This window comes from Anomaloglossus baeobatrachus, unplaced genomic scaffold, assembly GCF_048569485.1.
Source record: "Anomaloglossus baeobatrachus isolate aAnoBae1 unplaced genomic scaffold, aAnoBae1.hap1 Scaffold_4251, whole genome shotgun sequence".
NCBI lineage: Eukaryota > Metazoa > Chordata > Amphibia > Anura > Aromobatidae > Anomaloglossus > Anomaloglossus baeobatrachus.
Window position 1 is genome coordinate 10,093 of NW_027443587.1, and position 23,856 is coordinate 33,948.

At 49.6% G+C, this 23,856-nt stretch overlaps 2 pseudogenes; both read right to left on the minus strand.

Moving 5' to 3' along the window:
* Positions 1-513: 513 nt before the first annotated feature.
* Positions 514-632, minus strand: LOC142279159 (5S ribosomal RNA; annotated as a pseudogene).
* Positions 633-17,126: 16,494 nt separating this feature from the next.
* LOC142279158 (5S ribosomal RNA) lies at positions 17,127-17,245 on the minus strand (annotated as a pseudogene).
* Between the last annotated feature and the right edge of the window lie 6,611 nt (positions 17,246-23,856).

Genomic DNA, 23,856 nt, shown 5'->3' on the forward strand with positions numbered 1-23,856 from the left:
ATGTCAACGGAACCAGGGATTCCCAGCCAGTCTCCCATGCCGGTACTTGCCCGGCCTCAAACTGCGTAGCGGCTGCGATCTGACGAGGGCAGGCACATTCAGTTTAGAGTGGCCGTTGACGGGTAGCTATTGCACCTGTTGGCCTTTTCGAGAGCAAGGCTGAAGTAAAAGCTTTTTGGTTTTTTTTTGCTTTTTTTTATTGTGGGTAGGGCCACTCTAACTCCCCCCCCTCTCTCCAAAAAAAGAAATTGTCAAAAATGTCAACGGAACCAGGGATTCCCAGCCAGTCTCCCATGCCGGTACTTGCCCGGCCTCAAACTGCGTAGCGGCTGCGATCTGACGAGGGCAGGCACATTCAGTTTAGAGTGGCCGTTGACGGGTAGCTATTGCACCTGTTGGCCTTTTCGAGAGCAAGGCTGAAGTAAAAGCTTTTTGTTTTTTTTGCTTTTTTTTATTGTGGGTAGGGCCACTCTAACTCCCCCCCCTCTCTCCAAAAAAAGAAATTGTCAAAAATGTCAACGGAACCAGGGATTCCCAGCCAGTCTCCCATGCCGGTACTTGCCCGGCCTCAAACTGCGTAGCGGCTGCGATCTGACGAGGGCAGGCACATTCAGTTTAGAGTGACCGTTGACGGGTAGCTATTGCACCTGTTGGCCTTTTCGAGAGCAAGGCTGAAGTAAAAGCTTTTTGTTTTTTTTTGCTTTTTTTTATTGTGGGTAGGGCCACTCTAACTCCCCCCCCCTCTCTCCAAAAAAAGAAATTGTCAAAAATGTCAACGGAACCAGGGATTCCCAGCCAGTCTCCCATGCCGGTACTTGCCCGGCCTCAAACTGCGTAGCGGCTGCGATCTGACGAGGGCAGGCACATTCAGTTTAGAGTGGCCGTTGACGGGTAGCTATTGCACCTGTTGGCCTTTTCGAGAGCAAGGCTGAAGTAAAAGCTTTTTGTTTTTTTTTGCTTTTTTTTATTGTGGGTAGGGCCACTCTAACTCCCCCCCCTCTCTCCAAAAAAAGAAATTGTCAAAATGTCAACGGAACCAGGGATTCCCAGCCAGTCTCCCATGCCGGTACTTGCCCGGCCTCAAACTGCGTAGCGGCTGCGATCTGACAAGGGCAGGCACATTCAGTTTAGAGTGGCCGTTGACGGGTAGCTATTGCACCTGTTGGCCTTTTCGAGAGCAAGGCTGAAGTAAAAGCTTTTTGTTTTTTTTTGCTTTTTTTTATTGTGGGTAGGGCCACTCTGACTCCCCCCCCTCTCTCCAAAAAAAGAAATTGTCAAAAATGTCAACGGAACCAGGGATTCCCAGCCAGTCTCCCATGCCGGTACTTGCCCGGCCTCAAACTGCGTAGCGGCTGCGATCTGACGAGGGCAGGCACATTCAGTTTAGAGTGGCCGTTGACGGGTAGCTATTGCACCTGTTGGCCTTTTCGAGAGCAAGGCTGAAGTAAAAGCTTTTTGTTTTTTTTTGCTTTTTTTTATTGTGGGTAGGGCCACTCTAACTCCCCCCCCTCTCTCCAAAAAAAGAAATTGTCAAAAATGTCAACGGAACCAGGGATCCCAGCCAGTCTCCCATGCCGGTACTTGCCCGGCCTCAAACTGCGTAGCGGCTGCGATCTGACGAGGGCAGGCACATTCAGTTTAGAGTGGCCGTTGACGGGTAGCTATTGCACCTGTTGGCCTTTTCGAGAGCAAGGCTGAAGTAAAAGCTTTTTGTTTTTTTTTGCTTTTTTTTATTGTGGGTAGGGCCACTCTAACTCCCCCCCCTCTCTCCAAAAAAAGAAATTGTCAAAAATGTCAACGGAACCAGGGATTCCCAGCCAGTCTCCCATGCCGGTACTTGCCCGGCCTCAAACTGCGTAGCGGCTGCGATCTGACGAGGGCAGGCACATTCAGTTTAGAGTGGCCGTTGACGGGTAGCTATTGCACCTGTTGGCCTTTTCGAGAGCAAGGCTGAAGTAAAAGCTTTTTGTTTTTTTTTGCTTTTTTTTATTGTGGGTAGGGCCACTCTAACTCCCCCCCCTCTCTCCAAAAAAAGAAATTGTCAAAAATGTCAACGGAACCAGGGATTCCCAGCCAGTCTCCCATGCCGGTACTTGCCCGGCCTCAAACTGCGTAGCGGCTGCGATCTGACGAGGGCAGGCACATTCAGTTTAGAGTGGCCGTTGACGGGTAGCTATTGCACCTGTTGGCCTTTTCGAGAGCAAGGCTGAAGTAAAAGCTTTTTGTTTTTTTTGCTTTTTTTTATTGTGGGTAGGGCCACTCTAACTCCCCCCCCTCTCTCCAAAAAAAGAAATTGTCAAAAATGTCAACGGAACCAGGGATTCCCAGCCAGTCTCCCATGCCGGTACTTGCCCGGCCTCAAACTGCGTAGCGGCTGCGATCTGACGAGGGCAGGCACATTCAGTTTAGAGTGGCCGTTGACGGGTAGCTATTGCACCTGTTGGCCTTTTCGAGAGCAAGGCTGAAGTAAAAGCTTTTTGTTTTTTTTTGCTTTTTTTTATTGTGGGTAGGGCCACTCTAACTCCCCCCCCTCTCTCCAAAAAAAGAAATTGTCAAAAATGTCAACGGAACCAGGGATTCCCAGCCAGTCTCCCATGCCGGTACTTGCCCGGCCTCAAACTGCGTAGCGGCTGCGATCTGACGAGGGCAGGCACATTCAGTTTAGAGTGGCCGTTGACGGGTAGCTATTGCACCTGTTGGCCTTTTCGAGAGCAAGGCTGAAGTAAAAGCTTTTTGTTTTTTTTGCTTTTTTTTATTGTGGGTAGGGCCACTCTAACTCCCCCCCCTCTCTCCAAAAAAAGAAATTGTCAAAATGTCAACGGAACCAGGGATTCCCAGCCAGTCTCCCATGCCGGTACTTGCCCGGCCTCAAACTGCGTAGCGGCTGCGATCTGACGAGGGCAGGCACATTCAGTTTAGAGTGGCCGTTGACGGGTAGCTATTGCACCTGTTGGCCTTTTCGAGAGCAAGGCTGAAGTAAAAGCTTTTTGTTTTTTTTTGCTTTTTTTTATTGTGGGTAGGGCCACTCTAACTCCCCCCCCTCTCTCCAAAAAAGAAATTGTCAAAAATGTCAACGGAACCAGGATTCCCAGCCAGTCTCCATGCCGGTACTTGCCCGGCCTCAAACTGCGTAGCGGCTGCGATCTGACGAGGGCAGGCACATTCAGTTTAGAGTGGCCGTTGACGGGTAGCTATTGCACCTGTTGGCCTTTTCGAGAGCAAGGCTGAAGTAAAAGCTTTTTGTTTTTTTTTGCTTTTTTTTATTGTGGGTAGGGCCACTCTAACTCCCCCCCCTCTCTCCAAAAAAAGAAATTGTCAAAAATGTCAACGGAACCAGGGATTCCCAGCCAGTCTCCCATGCCGGTACTTGCCCGGCCTCAAACTGCGTAGCGGCTGCGATCTGACGAGGGCAGGCACATTCAGTTTAGAGTGGCCGTTGACGGGTAGCTATTGCACCTGTTGGCCTTTTCGAGAGCAAGGCTGAAGTAAAAGCTTTTTGTTTTTTTTTGCTTTTTTTATTGTGGGTAGGGCCACTCTAACTCCCCCCCCTCTCTCCAAAAAAAGAAATTGTCAAAAATGTCAACGGAACCAGGGATTCCCAGCCAGTCTCCCATGCCGGTACTTGCCCGGCCTCAAACTGCGTAGCGGCTGCGATCTGACGAGGGCAGGCACATTCAGTTTAGAGTGGCCGTTGACGGGTAGCTATTGCACCTGTTGGCCTTTTCGAGAGCAAGGCTGAAGTAAAAGCTTTTTGTTTTTTTTTGCTTTTTTTTATTGTGGGTAGGGCCACTCTAACTCCCCCCCCTCTCTCCAAAAAAAGAAATTGTCAAAAATGTCAACGGAACCAGGGATTCCCAGCCAGTCTCCCATGCCGGTACTTGCCCGGCCTCAAACTGCGTAGCAGCTGCGATCTGACGAGGGCAGGGACATTCAGTTTAGAGTGGCCGTTGACGGGTAGCTATTGCACCTGTTGGCCTTTTCGAGAGCAAGGCTGAAGTAAAAGCTTATTGTTTTTTTTGCTTTTTTTTATTGTGGGTAGGGCCACTCTAACTCCCCCCCCTCTCTCCAAAAAAAGAAATTGTCAAAAATGTCAACGGAACCAGGGATTCCCAGCCAGTCTCCCATGCCGGTACTTGCCCGGCCTCAAACTGCGTAGCGGCTGCGATCTGACGAGGGCAGGCACATTCAGTTTAGAGTGGCCGTTGACGGGTAGCTATTGCACCTGTTGGCCTTTTCGAGAGCAAGGCTGAAGTAAAAGCTTTTTGTTTTTTTTTGCTTTTTTTTATTGTGGGTAGGGCCACTCTAACTCCCCCCCCTCTCTCCAAAAAAGAAATTGTCAAAAATGTCAACGGAACCAGGGATTCCCAGCCAGTCTCCCATGCCGGTACTTGCCCGGCCTCAAACTGCGTAGCGGCTGCGATCTGACGAGGGCAGGCACATTCAGTTTAGAGTGGCCGTTGACGGGTAGCTATTGCACCTGTTGGCCTTTTCGAGAGCAAGGCTGAAGTAAAAGCTTTTGTTTTTTTTTGCTTTTTTTATTGTGGGTAGGGCCACTCTAACTCCCCCCCCTCTCTCCAAAAAAAGTAATTGTCAAAAATGTCAACGGAACCAGGGATTCCCAGCCAGTCTCCCATGCCGGTACTTGCCCGGCCTCAAACTGCGTAGCGGCTGCGATCTGACGAGGGCAGGCACATTCAGTTTAGAGTGGCCGTTGACGGGTAGCTATTGCACCTGTTGGCCTTTTCGAGAGCAAGGCTGAAGTAAAAGCTTTTTGTTTTTTTTTGCTTTTTTTTATTGTGGGTAGGGCCACTCTAACTCCCCCCCCTCTCTCCAAAAAAAGAAATTGTCAAAAATGTCAACGGAACCAGGGATTCCCAGCCAGTCTCCCATGCCGGTACTTGCCCGGCCTCAAACTGCGTAGCGGCTGCGATCTGACGAGGGCAGGCACATTCAGTTTAGAGTGGCCGTTGACGGGTAGCTATTGCACCTGTTGGCCTTTTCGAGAGCAAGGCTGAAGTAAAAGCTTTTTGTTTTTTTTTGCTTTTTTTATTGTGGGTAGGGCCACTCTAACTCCCCCCCCTCTCTCCAAAAAAAGAAACTGTCAAAAATGTCAACGGAACCAGGGATTCCCAGCCAGTCTCCATGCCGGTACTTGCCCGGCCTCAAACTGCGTAGCGGCTGCGATCTGACGAGGGCAGGCACATTCAGTTTAGAGTGGCCGTTGATGGGTAGCTATTGCACCTGTTGGCCTTTTCGAGAGCAAGGCTGAAGTAAAAGCTTTTTGGTTTTTTTTGCTTTTTTTTATTGTGGGTGGGGCCACTCTAACTCCCCCCCCTCTCTCCAAAAAAAGAAATTGTCAAAAATGTCAACGGAACCAGGGATTCCCAGCCAGTCTCCCATGCCGGTACTTGCCCGGCCTCAAACTGCGTAGCGGCTGCGATCTGACGAGGGCAGGCACATTCAGTTTAGAGTGGCCGTTGACGGGTAGCTATTGCACCTGTTGGCCTTTTCGAGAGCAAGGCTGAAGTAAAAGCTTTTTGTTTTTTTTTGCTTTTTTTTATTGTGGGTAGGGCCACTCTAACTCCCCCCCCTCTCTCCAAAAAAAGAAATTGTCAAAAATGTCAACGGAACCAGGGATTCCAAGCCAGTCTCCCATGCCGGTACTTGCCCGGCCTCAAACTGCGTAGCGGCTGCGATCTGATGAGGGCAGGCACATTCAGTTTAGAGTGGCCGTTGACGGGTAGCTATTGCACCTGTTGGCCTTTTCGAGAGCAAGGCTGAAGTAAAAGCTTTTTGTTTTTTTTTGCTTTTTTTTATTGTGGGTAGGGCCACTCTAACTCCCCCCCCTCTCTCCAAAAAAAGAAAATGTCAAAAATGTCAACGGAACCAGGGATTCCCAGCCAGTCTCCCATGCCGGTACTTGCCCGGCCTCAAACTGCGTAGCGGCTGCGATCTGACGAGGGCAGGCACATTCAGTTTAGAGTGGCCGTTGACGAGTAGCTATTGCACCTGTTGGCCTTTTCGAGAGCAAGGCTGAAGTAAAAGCTTTTTGTTTTTTTTTGCTTTTTTTTATTGTGGGTAGGGCCACTCTAACTCCCCCCCCTCTCTCCAAAAAAAGAAATTGTCAAAAATGTCAACGGAACCAGGGATTCCCAGCCAGTCTCCCATGCCGGTACTTGCCCGGCCTCAAACTGCGTAGCGGCTGCGATCTGACGAGGGCAGGCACATTCAGTTTAGAGTGGCCGTTGACGGGTAGCTATTGCACCTGTTGGCCTTTTCGAGAGCAAGGCTGAAGTAAAAGCTTTTTGTTTTTTTTTGCTTTTTTTTATTGTGGGTAGGGCCACTCTAACTCCCCCCCCTCTCTCCAAAAAAAGAAATTGTCAAAAATGTCAACGGAACCAGGGATTCCCAGCCAGTCTCCCATGCCGGTACTTGCCCGGCCTCAAACTGCGTAGCGGCTGCGATCTGACGAGGGCAGGAACATTCAGTTTAGAGTGGCCGTTGACGGGTAGCTATTGCACCTGTTGGCCTTTTCGAGAGCAAGGCTGAAGTAAAAGCTTTTTGTTTTTTTTTGCTTTTTTTTATTGTGGGTAGGGCCACTCTAACTCCCCCCCCTCTCTCCAAAAAAAGAAATTGTCAAAAATGTCAACGGAACCAGGGATTCCCAGCCAGTCTCCATGCCGGTACTTGCCCGGCCTCAAACTGCGTAGCGGCTGCGATCTGACGAGGGCAGGCACATTCAGTTTAGAGTGGCCGTTGACGGGTAGCTATTGCACCTGTTGGCCTTTTCGAGAGCAAGGCTGAAGTAAAAGCTTTTTGTTTTTTTTTGCTTTTTTTTATTGTGGGTAGGGCCACTCTAACTCCCCCCCCTCTCTCCAAAAAAAGAAATTGTCAAAAATGTCAACGGAACCAGGGATTCCCAGCCAGTCTCCCATGCCGGTACTTGCCCGGCCTCAAACTGCGTAGCGGCGGCGATCTGACGAGGGCAGGCACATTCAGTTTAGAGTGGCCGTTGACGGGTAGCTATTGCACCTGTTGGCCTTTTCGAGAGCAAGGCTGAAGTAAAAGCTTTTTGTTTTTTTTTGCTTTTTTTATTGTGGGTAGGGCCACTCTAACTCCCCCCCTCTCTCCAAAAAAAGAAATTGTCAAAAATGTCAACGGAACCAGGGATTCCCAGCCAGTCTCCCATGCCGGTACTTGCCCGGCCTCAAACTGCGTAGCGGCTGCGATCTGACGAGGGCAGGCACATTCAGTTTAGAGTGGCCGTTGACGGGTAGCTATTGCACCTGTTGGCCTTTTCGAGAGCAAGGCTGAAGTAAAAGCTTTTTGTTTTTTTTTGCTTTTTTTTATTGTGGGTGGGGCCACTCTAACTCCCCCCCCTCTCTCCAAAAAAAGAAATTGTCAAAAATGTCAACGGAACCAGGGATTCCCAGCCAGTCTCCCATGCCGGTACTTGCCCGGCCTCAAACTGCGTAGCGGCTGCGATCTGACGAGGGCAGGCACATTCAGTTTAGAGTGGCCGTTGACGGGTAGCTATTGCACCTGTTGGCCTTTTCGAGAGCAAGGCTGAAGTAAAAGCTTTTTGTTTTTTTTTGCTTTTTTTTATTGTGGGTAGGGCCACTCTAACTCCCCCCCCTCTCTCCAAAAAAAGAAATTGTCAAAAATGTCAACGGAACCAGGGATTCCCAGCCAGTCTCCCATGCCGGTACTTGCCCGGCCTCAAACTGCGTAGCGGCTGCGATCTGACGAGGGCAGGCACATTCAGTTTAGAGTGGCCGTTGACGGGTAGCTATTGCACCTGTTGGCCTTTTCGAGAGCAAGGCTGAAGTAAAAGCTTTTTGGTTTTTTTTGCTTTTTTTTATTGTGGGTAGGGCCACTCTAACTCCCCCCCCTCTCTCCAAAAAAAGAAATTGTCAAAAATGTCAACGGAACCAGGGATTCCCAGCCAGTCTCCCATGCCGGTACTTGCCCGGCCTCAAACTGCGTAGCGGGTGCGATCTGACGAGGGCAGGCACATTCAGTTTAGAGTGGCCGTTGACGGGTAGCTATTGCACCTGTTGGCCTTTTCGAGAGCAAGGCTGAAGTAAAAGCTTTTTGTTTTTTTTTGCTTTTTTTTATTGTGGGTAGGGCCACTTTAACTCCCCCCCCTCTCTCCAAAAAAAGAAATTGTCAAAAATGTCAACGGAACCAGGGATTCCCAGCCAGTCTCCCATGCCGGTACTTGCCCGGCCTCAAACTGCGTAGCGGCTGCGATCTGACGAGGGCAGGCACATTCAGTTTAGAGTGGCCGTTGACGGGTAGCTATTGCACCTGTTGGCCTTTTCGAGAGCAAGGCTGAAGTAAAAGCTTTTTGTTTTTTTTTGCTTTTTTTATTGTGGGTAGGGCCACTCTAACTCCCCCCCCTCTCTCCAAAAAAAGAAATTGTCAAAAATGTCAACGGAACCAGGGATTCCCAGCCAGTCTCCCATGCCGGTACTTGCCCGGCCTCAAACTGCGTAGCGGCTGCGATCTGACGAGGGCAGGCACATTCAGTTTAGAGTGGCCGTTGACGGGTAGCTATTGCACCTGTTGGCCTTTTCGAGAGCAAGGCTGAAGTAAAAGTTTTTTTTTTTTTTTGCTTTTTTTATTGTGGGTAGGGCCACTCTAACTCCCCCCCCTCTCTCCAAAAAAAGAAATTGTCAAAAATGTCAACGGAACCAGGGATTCCCAGCCAGTCTCCCATGCCGGTACTTGCCCGGCCTCAAACTGCGTAGCGGCGGCGATCTGACGAGGGCAGGCACATTCAGTTTAGAGTGGCCGTTGACGGGTAGCTATTGCACCTGTTGGCCTTTTCGAGAGCAAGGCTGAAGTAAAAGCTTTTTGTTTTTTTTTGCTTTTTTTTATTGTGGGTAGGGCCACTCTAACTCCCCCCCCTCTCTCCAAAAAAAGAAATTGTCAAAAATGTCAACGGAACCAGGGATTCCCAGCCAGTCTCCCATGCCGGTACTTGCCCGGCCTCAAACTGCGTAGCGGCTGCGATCTGACGAGGGCAGGACATTCAGTTTAGAGTGGCCGTTGACGGGTAGCTATTGCACCTGTTGGCCTTTTCGAGAGCAAGGCTGAAGTAAAAGCTTTTTGTTTTTTTTTGCTTTTTTTTATTGTGGGTGGGGCCACTCTAACTCCCCCCCCTCTCTCCAAAAAAAGAAATTGTCAAAAATGTCAACGGAACCAGGGATTCCCAGCCAGTCTCCCATGCCGGTACTTGCCCGGCCTCAAACTGCGTAGCGGCTGCGATCTGACGAGGGCAGGCACATTCAGTTTAGAGTGGCCGTTGACGGGTAGCTTTTGCACCTGTTGGCCTTTTCGAGAGCAAGGCTGAAGTAAAAGCTTTTTGTTTTTTTTTGCTTTTTTTTATTGTGGGTAGGGCCACTCTAACTCCCCCCCCTCTCTCCAAAAAAAGAAATTGTCAAAAATGTCAACGGAACCAGGGATTCCCAGCCAGTCTCCATGCCGGTACTTGCCCGGCCTCAAACTGCGTAGCGGCTGCGATCTGACGAGGGCAGGCACATTCAGTTTAGAGTGGCCGTTGACAGGTAGCTATTGCACCTGTTGGCCTTTTCGAGTGCAAGGATGAAGTAAAAGCTTTTTGTTTTTTTTTGCTTTTTTTTATTGTGGGTAGGGCCACTCTAACTCCCCCCCCTCTCTCCAAAAAAAGAAATTGTCAAAAATGTCAACGGAACAGGGATTCCCAGCCAGTCTCCCATGCCGGTACTTGCCCGGCCTCAAACTGCGTAGCGGCTGCGATCTGACGAGGGCAGGCACATTCAGTTTAGAGTGGCCGTTGACGGGTAGCTATTGCACCTGTTGGCCTTTTCGAGAGCAAGGCTGAAGTAAAAGCTTTTTGTTTTTTTTTTGCTTTTTTTTATTGTGGGTAGGGCCACTCTAACTCCCCCCCCTCTCTCCAAAAAAAGAAATTGTCAAAAATGTCAACGGAACCAGGGATTCCCAGCCAGTCTCCCATGCCGGTACTTGCCCGGCCTCAAACTGCGTAGCGGCTGCGATCTGACGAGGGCAGGCACATTCAGTTTAGAGTGGCCGTTGACGGGTAGCTATTGCACCTGTTGGCCTTTTCGAGAGCAAGGCTGAAGTAAAAGCTTTTTGTTTTTTTTTGCTTTTTTTTATTGTGGGTAGGGCCACTCTAACTCCTCCCCCTCTCTCCAAAAAAAGAAATTGTCAAAAATGTCAACGGAACCAGGGATTCCCAGCCAGTCTCCCATGCCGGTACTTGCCCGGCCTCAAACTGCGTAGCGGCTGCGATCTGACGAGGGCAGGCACATTCAGCTTAGAGTGGCCGTTGACGGGTAGCTATTGCACCTGTTGGCCTTTTCGAGAGCAAGGCTGAAGTAAAAGCTTTTTGTTTTTTTTTGCTTTTTTTTATTGTGGGTAGGGCCACTCTAACTCCCCCCCCTCTCTCCAAAAAAGAAATTGTCAAAAATGTCAACGGAACCAGGGATTCCCAGCCAGTCTCCCATGCCGGTACTTGCCCGGCCTCAAACTGCGTAGCGGCTGCGATCTGACGAGGGCAGGCACATTCAGTTTAGAGTGGCCGTTGACGGGTAGCTATTGCACCTGTTGGCCTTTTCGAGAGCAAGGCTGAAGTAAAAGCTTTTGTTTTTTTTTGCTTTTTTTTATTGTGGGTAGGGCCACTCTAACTCCCCCCCCTCTCTCCAAAAAAAGAAATTGTCAAAATGTCAACGGAACCAGGGATTCCCAGCCAGTCTCCCATGCCGGTACTTGCCCGGCCTCAAACTGCGTAGCGGCTGCGATCTGACGAGGGCAGGCACATTCAGTTTAGAGTGGCCGTTGACGGGTAGCTATTGCACCTGTTGGCCTTTTCGAGAGCAAGGCTGAAGTAAAAGCTTTTTGTTTTTTTTTGCTTTTTTTATTGTGGGTAGGGCCACTCTAACTCCCCCCCCTCTCTCCAAAAAAAGAAATTGTCAAAAATGTCAACGGAACCAGGGATTCCCAGCCAGTCTCCCATGCCGGTACTTGCCCGGCCTCAAACTGCGTAGCGGCTGCGATCTGACGAGGGCAGGCACATTCAGTTTAGAGTGGCCGTTGACGGGTAGCTATTGCACCTGTTGGCCTTTTCGAGAGCAAGGCTGAAGTAAAAGCTTTTTGTTTTTTTTTGCTTTTTTTTATTGTGGGTAGGGCCACTCTAACTCCCCCCCTCTCTCCAAAAAAAGAAATTGTCAAAAATGTCAACGGAACCAGGGATTCCCAGCCAGTCTCCCATGCCGGTACTTGCCCGGCCTCAAACTGCGTAGCGGCTGCGATCTGACGAGGGCAGGCACATTCAGTTTAGAGTGGCCGTTGACGGGTAGCTATTGCACCTGTTGGCCTTTTCGAGAGCAAGGCTGAAGTAAAAGCTTTTTGTTTTTTTTTGCTTTTTTTTATTGTGGGTAGGGCCACTCTAACTCCCCCCCCTCTCTCCAAAAAAAGAAATTGTCAAAAATGTCAACGGAACCAGGGATTCCCAGCCAGTCTCCCATGCCGGTACTTGCCCGGCCTCAAACTGCGTAGCGGCTGCGATCTGACGAGGGCAGGCACATTCAGTTTAGAGTGGCCGTTGACGGGTAGCTATTGCACCTGTTGGCCTTTTCGAGAGCAAGGCTGAAGTAAAAGCTTTTTGTTTTTTTTTGCTTTTTTTTATTGTGGGTAGGGCCACTCTAACTCCCCCCCCTCTCTCCAAAAAAAGAAATTGTCAAAAATGTCAACGGAACCAGGGATTCCCAGCCAGTCTCCCTCCCATGCCGGTACTTGCCCGGCCTCAAACTGCGTAGCGGCTGCGATCTGACGAGGGCAGGCACATTCAGTTTAGAGTGGCCGTTGACGGGTAGCTATTGCACCTGTTGGCCTTTTCGAGAGCAAGGCTGAAGTAAAAGCTTTTGTTTTTTTTGCTTTTTTTTTTTGTGGGTAGGGCCACTCTAACTCCCCCCCCTCTCTCCAAAAAAAGAAATTGTCAAAAATGTCAACGGAACCAGGGATTCCCAGCCAGTCTCCCATGCCGGTACTTGCCCGGCCTCAAACTGCGTAGCGGCTGCGATCTGACGAGGGCAGGCACATTCAGTTTAGAGTGGCCGTTGACGGGTAGCTATTGCACCTGTTGGCCTTTTCGAGAGCAAGGCTGAAGTAAAAGCTTTTGTTTTTTTTTGCTTTTTTTTATTGTGGGTAGGGCCACTCTAACTCCCCCCCCTCTCTCCAAAAAAAGAAATTGTCAAAATGTCAACGGAACCAGGGATTCCCAGCCAGTCTCCCATGCCGGTACTTGCCCGGCCTCAAACTGCGTAGCGGCTGCGATCTGACGAGGGCAGGCACATTCAGTTTAGAGTGGCCGTTGACGGGTAGCTATTGCACCTGTTGGCCTTTTCGAGAGCAAGGGCTGAAGTAAAAGCTTTTTGTTTTTTTTTGCTTTTTTTTATTGTGGGTAGGGCCACTCTAACTCCCCCCCTCTCTCCAAAAAAGAAATTGTCAAAAATGTCAACGGAACCAGGGATTCCCAGCCAGTCTCCCATGCCGGTACTTGCCCGGCCTCAAACTGCGTAGCGGCTGCGATCTGACGAGGGCAGGCACATTCAGTTTAGAGTGGCCGTTGACGGGTAGCTATTGCACCTGTTGGCCTTTTCGAGAGCAAGGCTGAAGTAAAAGCTTTTTGTTTTTTTTTGCTTTTTTTTATTGTGGGTAAGGGCCACTCTAACTCCCCCCCCTCTCTCCAAAAAAGAAATTGTCAAAAATGTCAACGGAACCAGGGATTCCCAGCCAGTCTCCCATGCCGGTACTTGCCCGGCCTCAAACTGCGTAGCGGCTGCGATCTGACGAGGGCAGGCACATTCAGTTTAGAGTGGCCGTTGACGGGTAGCTATTGCACCTGTTGGCCTTTTCGAGAGCAAGGCTGAAGTAAAAGCTTTTTGTTTTTTTTTTGCTTTTTTTTATTGTGGGTAGGGCCACTCTAACTCCCCCCCCCTCTCTCCAAAAAAAGAAATTGTCAAAAATGTCAACGGAACCAGGGATTCCCAGCCAGTCTCCCATGCCGGTACTTGCCCGGCCTCAAACTGCGTAGCGGCTGCGATCTGACGAGGGCAGGCACATTCAGTTTAGAGTGGCCGTTGACGGGTAGCTATTGCACCTGTTGGCCTTTTCGAGAGCAAGGCTGAAGTAAAAGCTTTTTGTTTTTTTTTGCTTTTTTTTATTGTGGGTAGGGCCACTCTAACTCCCCCCCCCTCTCCAAAAAAAGAAATTGTCAAAAATGTCAACGGAACCAGGGATTCCCAGCCAGTCTCCCATGCCGGTACTTGCCCGGGCCTCAAACTGCGTAGCGGCTGCGATCTGACGAGGGCAGGCACATTCAGTTTAGAGTGGCGTTGACGGGTAGCTATTGCACCTGTTGGCCTTTTCGAGAGCAAGGCTGAAGTAAAAGCTTTTTGTTTTTTTTTTGCTTTTTTTTATTGTGGGTAGGGCCACTCTAACTCCCCCCCTCTCTCCAAAAAAAGAAATTGTCAAAAATGTCAACGGAACCAGGGATTCCCAGCCAGTCTCCCATGCCGGTACTTGCCCGGCCTCAAACTGCGTAGCGGCTGCGATCTGACGAGGGCAGGCACATTCAGTTTAGAGTGGCCGTTGACGGGTAGCTATTGCACCTGTTGGCCTTTTCGAGAGCAAGGCTGAAGTAAAAGCTTTTTGTTTTTTTTTGCTTTTTTTTATTGTGGGTAGGGCCACTCTAACTCCCCCCCCTCTCTCCAAAAAAAGAAATTGTCAAAAATGTCAACGGAACCAGGGATTCCCAGCCAGTCTCCCATGCCGGTACTTGCCCGGCCTCAAACTGCGTAGCGGCTGCGATCTGACGAGGGCAGGCACATTCAGTTTAGAGTGGCCGTTGACGGGTAGCTATTGCACCTGTTGGCCTTTTCGAGAGCAAGGCTGAAGTAAAAGCTTTTTGGTTTTTTTTTGCTTTTTTTTATTGTGGGTAGGGCCACTCTAACTCCCCCCCCCTCTCTCCAAAAAAAAGAAATTGTCAAAAATGTCAACGGAACCAGGATTCCCAGCCAGTCTCCCATGCCGGTACTTGCCCGGCCTCAAACTGCGTAGCGGCTGCGATCTGACGAGGGCAGGCACATTCAGTTTAGAGTGGCCGTTGACGGGTAGCTATTGCACCTGTTGGCCTTTTCGAGAGCAAGGCTGAAGTAAAAGCTTTTTGTTTTTTTTTTGCTTTTTTTATTGTGGGTAGGGGCCACTCTAACTCCCCCCCCCTCTCTCCAAAAAAAGAAATTGTCAAAAATGTCAACGGAACCAGGGATTCCCAGCCAGTCTCCCATGCCGGTACTTGCCCGGCCTCAAACTGCGTAGCGGCTGCGATCTGACGAGGGCAGGCACATTCAGTTTAGAGTGGCCGTTGACGGGTAGCTATTGCACCTGTTGGCCTTTTCGAGAGCAAGGCTGAAGTAAAAGCTTTTTGTTTTTTTTGCTTTTTTTATTGTGGGTAGGGCCACTCAACTCCCCCCCCTCTCTCCAAAAAAAGAAATTGTCAAAAATGTCAACGGGAACCAGGGATTCCCAGCCAGTCTCCCATGCCGGTACTTGCCCGGCCTCAAACTGCGTAGCGGCTGCGATCTGACGAGGGCAGGCACATTCAGTTTAGAGTGGCCGTTGACGGGTAGCTATTGCACCTGTTGGCCTTTTCGAGAGCAAGGCTGAAGTAAAAGCTTTTTGTTTTTTTTTTGCTTTTTTTATTGTGGGTAGGGCCACTCTAACTCCCCCTCCTCTCTCCAAAAAAAGAAATTGTCAAAAATGTCAACGGAACCAGGGATTCCCAGCCAGTCTCCCATGCCGGTACTTGCCCGGCCTCAAACTGCGTAGCGGCTGCGATCTGACGAGGGCAGGCACATTCAGTTTAGAGTGGCCGTTGACGGGTAGCTATTGCACCTGTTGGCCTTTTCGAGAGCAAGGCTGAAGTAAAAGCTTTTTGTTTTTTTTTGCTTTTTTTTATTGTGGGTAGGGCCACTCTAACTCCCCCCCTCTCTCCAAAAAAAGAAATTGTCAAAAATGTCAACGGAACCAGGATTCCCAGCCAGTCTCCCATGCCGGTACTTGCCCGGCCTCAAACTGCGTAGCGGCTGCGATCTGACGAGGGTAGGCACATTCAGTTTAGAGTGGCCGTTGACGGGTAGCTATTGCACCTGTTGGCCTTTTCGAGAGCAAGGCTGAAGTAAAAGCTTTTTGTTTTTTTTTTGCTTTTTTTTATTGTGGGTAGGGCCACTCTAACTCCCCCCCCTCTCTCCAAAAAAAGAAATTGTCAAAATGTCAACGGAACCAGGGATTCCCAGCAGTCTCCCATGCCGGTACTTGCCCGGCCTCAAACTGCGTAGCGGCTGCGATCTGACGAGGGCAGGCACATTCAGTTTAGAGTGGCCGTTGACGGGTAGCTATTGCACCTGTTGGCCTTTTCGAGAGCAAGGCTGAAGTAAAAGCTTTTTGTTTTTTTTGCTTTTTTTATTGTGTGGTAGGGCCACTCTAACTCCCCCTCCTCTCTCCAAAAAAAGAAATTGTCAAAAATGTCAACGGAACCAGGGATTCCCAGCCAGTCTCCCATGCCGGTACTTGCCCGCCTCAAACTGCGTAGCGGGCTGCGATCTGACGAGGGCAGGCACATTCAGTTTAGAGTGGCCGTTGACGGGTAGCTATTGCACCTGTTGGCCTTTTCGAGAGCAAGGCTGAAGTAAAAGCTTTTTGTTTTTTTTTGCTTTTTTTTATTGTGGGTAGGGCCACTCTAACTCCCCCCCCCTCTCTCCAAAAAAAGAAATTGTCAAAAATGTCAACGGAACCAGGGATTCCCAGCCAGTCTCCCATGCCGGTACTTGCCCGGCCTCAAACTGCGTAGCGGCTGCGATCTGACGAGGGCAGGCACATTCAGTTTAGAGTGGCCGTTGACGGGTAGCTATTGCACCTGTTGGCCTTTTCGAGAGCAAGGCTGAAGTAAAAGCTTTTTGTTTTTTTTTGCTTTTTTTTATTGTGGGTAGGGCCACTCTAACTCCCCCCCCTCTCTCCAAAAAAAGAAATTGTCAAAAATGTCAACGGAACCAGGGATTCCCAGCCAGTCTCCCATGCCGGTACTTGCCCGGCCTCAAACTGCGTAGCGGCTGCGATCTGACGAGGGAAGGCACATTCAGTTTAGAGTGGCCGTTGACGGGTAGCTATTGCACCTGTTGGCCTTTTCGAGAGCAAGGCTGAAGTAAAAGCTTTTTGTTTTTTTTTGCTTTTTTTTATTGTGGGTAGGGCCACTCTAACTCCCCCCCCTCTCTCCAAAAAAAGAAATTGTCAAAAATGTCAACGGAACCAGGGATTCCCAGCCAGTCTCCCATGCCGGTACTTGCCCGGCCTCAAACTGCGTAGCGGCTGCGATCTGACGAGGGCAGGCACATTCAGTTTAGAGTGGCCGTTGACGGGTAGCTATTGCACCTGTTGGCCTTTTCGAGAGCAAGGCTGAAGTAAAAGCTTTTTGTTTTTTTTGCTTTTTTTTATTGTGGGTAGGGCCACTCTAACTCCCCCCTCCTCTCTCCAAAAAAGAAATTGTCAAAAATGTCAACGGAACCAGGGATTCCCAGCCAGTCTCCCATGCCGGTACTTGCCCGGCCTCAAACTGCGTAGCGGCTGCGATCTGACGAGGGCAGGCACATTCAGTTTAGAGTGGCCGTTGACGGGTAGCTATTGCACCTGTTGGCCTTTTCGAGAGCAAGGCTGAAGTAAAAAGCTTTTTGTTTTTTTTTGCTTTTTTTTATTGTGGGTAGGGCCACTCTAACTCCCCCCCCTCTCTCCAAAAAAAGAAATTGTCAAAAATGTCAACGGAACCAGGGATTCCCAGCCAGTCTCCCATGCCGGTACTTGCCCGGCCTCAAACTGCGTAGCGGCTGCGATCTGACGAGGGCAGGCACATTCAGTTTAGAGTGGCCGTTGACGGGTAGCTATTGCACCTGTTGGCCTTTTCGAGAGCAAGGCTGAAGTAAAAGCTTTTTGTTTTTTTTTGCTTTTTTTTTATTGTGGGTAGGGCCACTCTAACTCCCCCCCCTCTCTCCAAAAAAAGAAATTGTCAAAAATGTCAACGGAACCAGGGATTCCCAGCCAGTCTCCCATGCCGGTACTTGCCCGGCCTCAAACTGCGTAGCGGCTGCGATCTGACGAGGGCAGGTACATTCAGTTTAGAGTGGCCGTTGACGGGTAGCTATTGCACCTGTTGGCCTTTTCGAGAGCAAGGCTGAAGTAAAAGCTTTTTGTTTTTTTTGCTTTTTTTTATTGTGGGTAGGGCCACTCTAACTCCCCCCCCTCTCTCCAAAAAAGAAATTGTCAAAAATGTCAACGGAACCAGGGATTCCCAGCCAGTCCCCATGCCGTACTTTGCCCGGCCTCAAACTGTCGTAGCGGCTGCGATCTGACGAGGGCAGGCACATTCAGTTTAGAGTGGCCGTTGACGGGTAGCTATTGCACCTGTTGGCACTTTTCGAGAGCAAGGCTGAAGTAAAAGCTTTTTGTTTTTTTTTGCTTTTTTTTATTGTGGGTAGGGCCACTCTAACTCCCCCTCCTCTCTCCAAAAAAAGAAATTGTCAAAAATGTCAACGGAACCAGGGATTCCCAGCCAGTCTCCCATGCCGGTACTTGCCCGGCCTCAAACTGCGTAGCGGCTGCGATCTGACGAGGGCAGGCACATTCAGTTTAGAGTGGCCGTTGACGGGTAGCTATTGCACCTGTTGGCCTTTTCGAGAGCAAGGCTGAAGTAAAAGCTTTTTGTTTTTTTTTTGCTTTTTTTTATTGTGGGTAGGGCCACTCTAACTCCCCCCCCCTCTCTCCAAAAAAAGAAATTGTCAAAATGTCAACGGAACCAGGGATTCCCAGCCAGTCTCCCATGCCGGTACTTGCCCGGCCTCAAACTGCGTAGCGGCTGCGATCTGACGAGGGCAGGCACATTCAGTTTAGAGTGGCCGTTGACGGGTAGCTATTGCACCTGTTGGCCTTTTCGAGAGCAAGGCTGAAGTAAAAGCTTTTTGTTTTTTTTTGCTTTTTTTTATTGTGGGTAGGGCCACTCTAACTCCCCCCCCTCTCTCCAAAAAAGAAATTGTCAAAAATGTCAACGGAACCAGGGATTCCCAGCCAGTCTCCCATGCCGGTACTTGCCCGGCCTCAAACTGCGTAGCGGCTGCGATCTGACGAGGGCAGGCACATTCAGTTTAGAGTGGCCGTTGACGGGTAGCTATTGCACCTGTTGGCCTTTTCGAGAGCAAGGCTGAAGTAAAAGCTTTTTGTTTTTTTTGCTTTTTTTTATTGTGGGTAGGGCCACTCTAACTCCCCCCCCTCTCTCCAAAAAAAGAAATTGTCAAAATGTCAACGGAACCAGGGATTCCCAGCCAGTCTCCCATGCCGGTACTTGCCCGGCCTCAAACTGCGTAGCGGCTGCGATCTGACGAGGGCAGGCACATTCAGTTTAGAGTGGCCGTTGACGGGTAGCTATTGCACCTGTTGGCCTTTTCGAGAGCAAGGCTGAAGTAAAAGCTTTTTGTTTTTTTTTTGCTTTTTTTTATTGTGGGTAGGGCCACTCTAACTCCCCCCCCCTCTCTCCAAAAAAAGAAATTGTCAAAAATGTCAACGGAACCAGGATTCCCAGCCAGTCTCCCATGCCGGTACTTGCCCGGCCTCAAACTGCGTAGCGGCTGCGATCTGACGAGGGCAGGCACATTCAGTTTAGAGTGGCCGTTGACGGGTAGCTATTGCACCTGTTGGCCTTTCGAGAGCAAGGCTGAAGTAAAAGCTTTTTGTTTTTTTTTTGCTTTTTTTTATTGTGGGTAGGGCCACTCTAACTCCCCCCCCTCTCTCCAAAAAAAGAAATTGTCAAAAATGTCAACGGAACCAGGGATTCCCAGCCAGTCTCCCATGCCGGTACTTGCCCGGCCTCAAACTGCGTAGCGGCTGCGATCTGACGAGGGCAGGCACATTCAGTTTAGAGTGGCCGTTGACGGGTAGCTATTGCACCTGTTGGCCTTTTCGAGAGCAAGGCTGAAGTAAAAGCTTTTTGTTTTTTTTTGCTTTTTTTTATTGTGGGTAGGGCCACTCTAACTCCCCCCCCTCTCTCCAAAAAAAGAAATTGTCAAAAATGTCAACGGAACCAGGGATTCCCAGCCAGTCTCCCATGCCGGTACTTGCCCGGCCTCAAACTGCGTAGCGGCTGCGATCTGACGAGGGCAGGCACATTCAGTTTAGAGTGGCCGTTGACGGGTAGCTATTGCACCTGTTGGCCTTTTCGAGAGCAAGGCTGAAGTAAAAGCTTTTTGTTTTTTTTTGCTTTTTTTTTATTGTGGGTAGGGCCACTCTAACTCCCCCCCCCTCTCTCCAAAAAAAAGAAATTGTCAAAAATGTCAACGGAACCAGGATTCCCAGCCAGTCTCCCATGCCGGTACTTGCCCGGCCCTCAAACTGCGTAGCGGCTGCGATCTGACGAGGCAGGCACATTCAGTTTAGAGTGGCCGTTGACGGGTAGCTATTGCACCTGTTGGCCTTTTCGAGAGCAAGGCTGAAGTAAAAGCTTTTTGGTTTTTTTTTGCTTTTTTTATTGTGGGTAGGGCCACTCTAACTCCCCCCCCCTCTCTCCAAAAAAAGAAATTGTCAAAAATGTCAACGGAACCAGGGATTCCCAGCCAGTCTCCCATGCCGGTACTTGCCCGGCCTCAAACTGCGTAGCGGCTGCGATCTGACGAGGGCAGGCACATTCAGTTTAGAGTGGCCGTTGACGGGTAGCTATTGCACCTGTTGGCCTTTTCGAGAGCAAGGCTGAAGTAAAAGCTTTTTGTTTTTTTTTTGCTTTTTTTTATTGTGGGTAGGGCCACTCTAACTCCCCCCCCTCTCTCCAAAAAAAGAAATTGTCAAAAATGTCAACGGAACCAGGGATTCCCAGCCAGTCTCCCATGCCGGTACTTGCCCGGCCTCAAACTGCGTAGCGGCTGCGATCTGACGAGGGCAGGCACATTCAGTTTAGAGTGGCCGTTGACGGGTAGCTATTGCACCTGTTGGCCTTTTCGAGAGCAAGGCTGAAGTAAAAGCTTTTTGTTTTTTTTTTGCTTTTTTTTATTGTGGGTAGGGCCACTCTAACTCCCCCCCCTCTCTCCAAAAAAAGAAATTGTCAAAAAATGTCAACGGAACCAGGGATTCCCAGCCAGTCTCCCATGCCGGTACTTGCCCGGCCTCAAACTGCGTAGCGGCTGCGATCTGACGAGGGCAGGCACATTCAGTTTAGAGTGGCCGTTGACGGGTAGCTATTGCACCTGTTGGCCTTTTCGAGAGCAAGGCTGAAGTAAAAGCTTTTTGTTTTTTTTTTGCTTTTTTTTATTGTGGGTAGGGCCACTCTAACTCCCCCCCCTCTCTCCAAAAAAAGAAATTGTCAAAAATGTCAACGGAACCAGGGATTCCCAGCCAGTCTCCCATGCCGGTACTTGCCCGGCCTCAAACTGCGTAGCGGCTGCGATCTGACGAGGGCAGGCACATTCAGTTTAGAGTGGCCGTTGACGGGTAGCTATTGCACCTGTTGGCCTTTTCGAGAGCAAGGCTGAAGTAAAAGCTTTTTGTTTTTTTTTGCTTTTTTTTATTGTGGGTAGGGCCACTCTAACTCCCCCCCCTCTCTCCAAAAAAAGAAATTGTCAAAAATGTCAACGGAACCAGGATTCCCAGCCAGTCTCCCATGCCGGTACTTGCCCGGCCTCAAACTGCGTAGCGGCTGCGATCTGACGAGGGCAGGCACATTCAGTTTAGAGTGGCCGTTGACGGGTAGCTATTGCACCTGTTGGCCTTTTCGAGAGCAAGGCTGAAGTAAAAGCTTTTTGTTTTTTTTGCTTTTTTTTATTGTGGGTAGGGCCACTCTAACTCCCCCCCCTCTCTCCAAAAAAAGAAATTGTCAAAAATGTCAACGGAACCAGGGATTCCCAGCCAGTCTCCCATGCCGGTACTTGCCCGGCCTCAAACTGCGTAGCGGCTGCGATCTGACGAGGGCAGGCACATTCAGTTTAGAGTGGCCGTTGACGGGTAGCTATTGCACCTGTTGGCCTTTTCGAGAGCAAGGCTGAAGTAAAAGCTTTTTGTTTTTTTTTGCTTTTTTTTATTGTGGGTAGGGCCACTCTAACTCCCCCCCCTCTCTCCAAAAAAAGAAATTGTCAAAAATGTCAACGGAACCAGGGATTCCCAGCCAGTCTCCCATGCCGGTACTTGCCCGGGCCTCAAACTGCGTAGCGGCTGCGATCTGACGAGGGCAGGCACATTCAGTTTAGAGTGGCCGTTGACGGGTAGCTATTGCACCTGTTGGCCTTTTCGAGAGCAAGGCTGAAGTAAAAGCTTTTTGTTTTTTTTTGCTTTTTTTTATTGTGGGTAGGGCCACTCTAACTCCCCCCCTCTCTCCAAAAAAAGAAATTGTCAAAAATGTCAACGGAACCAGGATTCCCAGCCAGTCTCCATGCCGGTACTTGCCCGGCCTCAAACTGCGTAGCGGCTGCGATCTGACGAGGGCAGGCACATTCAGTTTAGAGTGGCCGTTGACGGGTAGCTATTGCACCTGTTGGCCTTTTCGAGAGCAAGGCTGAAGTAAAAGCTTTTTGTTTTTTTTTGCTTTTTTTATTGTGGGTAGGGCCACTCTAACTCCCCCCCCTCTCTCCAAAAAAAGAAATTGTCAAAAATGTCAACGGAACCAGGGATTCCCAGCCAGTCTCCCATGCCGGTACTTGCCCGGCCTCAAACTGCGTAGCGGCTGCGATCTGACGAGGGCAGGCACATTCAGTTTAGAGTGGCCGTTGACGGGTAGCTATTGCACCTGTTGGCCTTTTCGAGAGCAAGGCTGAAGTAAAAGCTTTTTGTTTTTTTTGCTTTTTTTTATTGTGGGTAGGGCCACTCTAACTCCCCCCCCCTCTCTCCAAAAAAAGAAATTGTCAAAAATGTCAACGGAACCAGGGATTCCCAGCCAGTCTCCCATGCCGGTACTTGCCCGGCCTCAAACTGCGTAGCGGCTGCGATCTGACGAGGGCAGGCACATTCAGTTTAGAGTGGCCGTTGACGGATAGCTATTGCACCTGTTGGCCTTTTCGAGAGCAAGCTGAAGTAAAAGCTTTTTGTTTTTTTTTGCTTTTTTTTATTGTGGGTAGGGCCACTCTAACTCCCCCCCCTCTCTCCAAAAAAAGAAATTGTCAAAAATGTCAACGGAACAGGGATTCCCAGCCAGTCTCCCATGCCGGTACTTGCCCGGCCTCAAACTGCGTAGCGGCTGCGATCTGACGAGGGCAGGCACATTCAGTTTAGAGTGGCCGTTGACGGGTAGCTATTGCACCTGTTGGCCTTTTCGAGAGCAAGGCTGAAGTAAAAGCTTTTTGTTTTTTTTTGCTTTTTTTTATTGTGGGTAGGGCCACTCTAACTCCCCCCCCTCTCTCCAAAAAAAGAAATTGTCAAAAATGTCAACGGAACCAGGGATTCCCAGCCAGTCTCCCATGCCGGTACTTGCCCGGCCTCAAACTGCGTAGCGGCTGCGATCTGACGAGGGCAGGCACATTCAGTTTAGAGTGGCCGTTGACGGGTAGCTATTGCACCTGTTGGCCTTTTCGAGAGCAAGGCTGAAGTAAAAGCTTTTTGTTTTTTTTTGCTTTTTTTTATTGTGGGTAGGGCCACTCTAACTCCCCCCCCTCTCTCCAAAAAAAGAAATTGTCAAAAATGTCAACGAACCAGGGATTCCCAGCCAGTCTCCCATGCCGGTACTTGCCCGGCCTCAAACTGCGTAGCGGCTGCGATCTGACGAGGGCAGGCACATTCAGTTTAGAGTGGCCGTTGACGGGTAGCTATTGCACCTGTTGGCCTTTTCGAGAGCAAGGCTGAAGTAAAAGCTTTTTGTTTTTTTTTGCTTTTTTTTATTGTGGGTAGGGCACTCTAACTCCCCCCCTCTCTCCAAAAAAAGAAATTGTCAAAAATGTCAACGGAACCAGGGATTCCCAGCCAGTCTCCCATGCCGGTACTTGCCCGGCCTCAAACTGCGTAGCGGCTGCGATCTGACGAGGGCAGGCACATTCAGTTTAGACGTGGCCCGTTGACGGGTAGCTATTGCACCTGTTGGCCCTTTTCGAGAGCAAGGCTGAAGTAAAAGCTTTTTGTTTTTTTTTGCTTTTTTTTATTTGTGGGTAGGGCCACTCTAACTCCCCCCCCTCTCTCCAAAAAAAGAAATTGTCAAAAATGTCAACGGAACCAGGGATTCCCAGCCAGTCTCCCATGCCGGTACTTGCCCGGCCTCAAACTGCGTAGCGGCTGCGATCTGACGAGGGCAGGCACATTCAGTTTAGAGTGGCCGTTGACGGGTAGCTATTGCACCTGTTGGCCTTTTCGAGAGCAAGGCTGAAGTAAAAGCTTTTTTGGTTTTTTTTTGCTTTTTTTTATTGTGGGTAGGGCCACTCTACTCCCCCCCCTCTCTCCAAAAAAAGAAATTGTCAAAAATGTCAACGGAACCAGGGATTCCCAGCCAGTCTCCCATGCCGGTACTTGCCCGGCCTCAAACTGCGTAGCGCTGCGATCTGACGAGGGCAGGCACATTCAGTTTAGAGTGGCCGTTGACGGGTAGCTATTGCACCTGTTGGCCTTTTCGAGAGCAAGGCTGAAGTAAAAGCTTTTTGTTTTTTTTTGCTTTTTTTTATTGTGGGTAGGGCCACTCTAACTCCCCCCCCTCTCTCCAAAAAAAGAAATTGTCAAAAATGTCAACGGAACCAGGGATTCCCAGCCAGTCTCCCATGCCGGTACTTGCCCGGCCTCAAACTGCGTAGCGGCTGC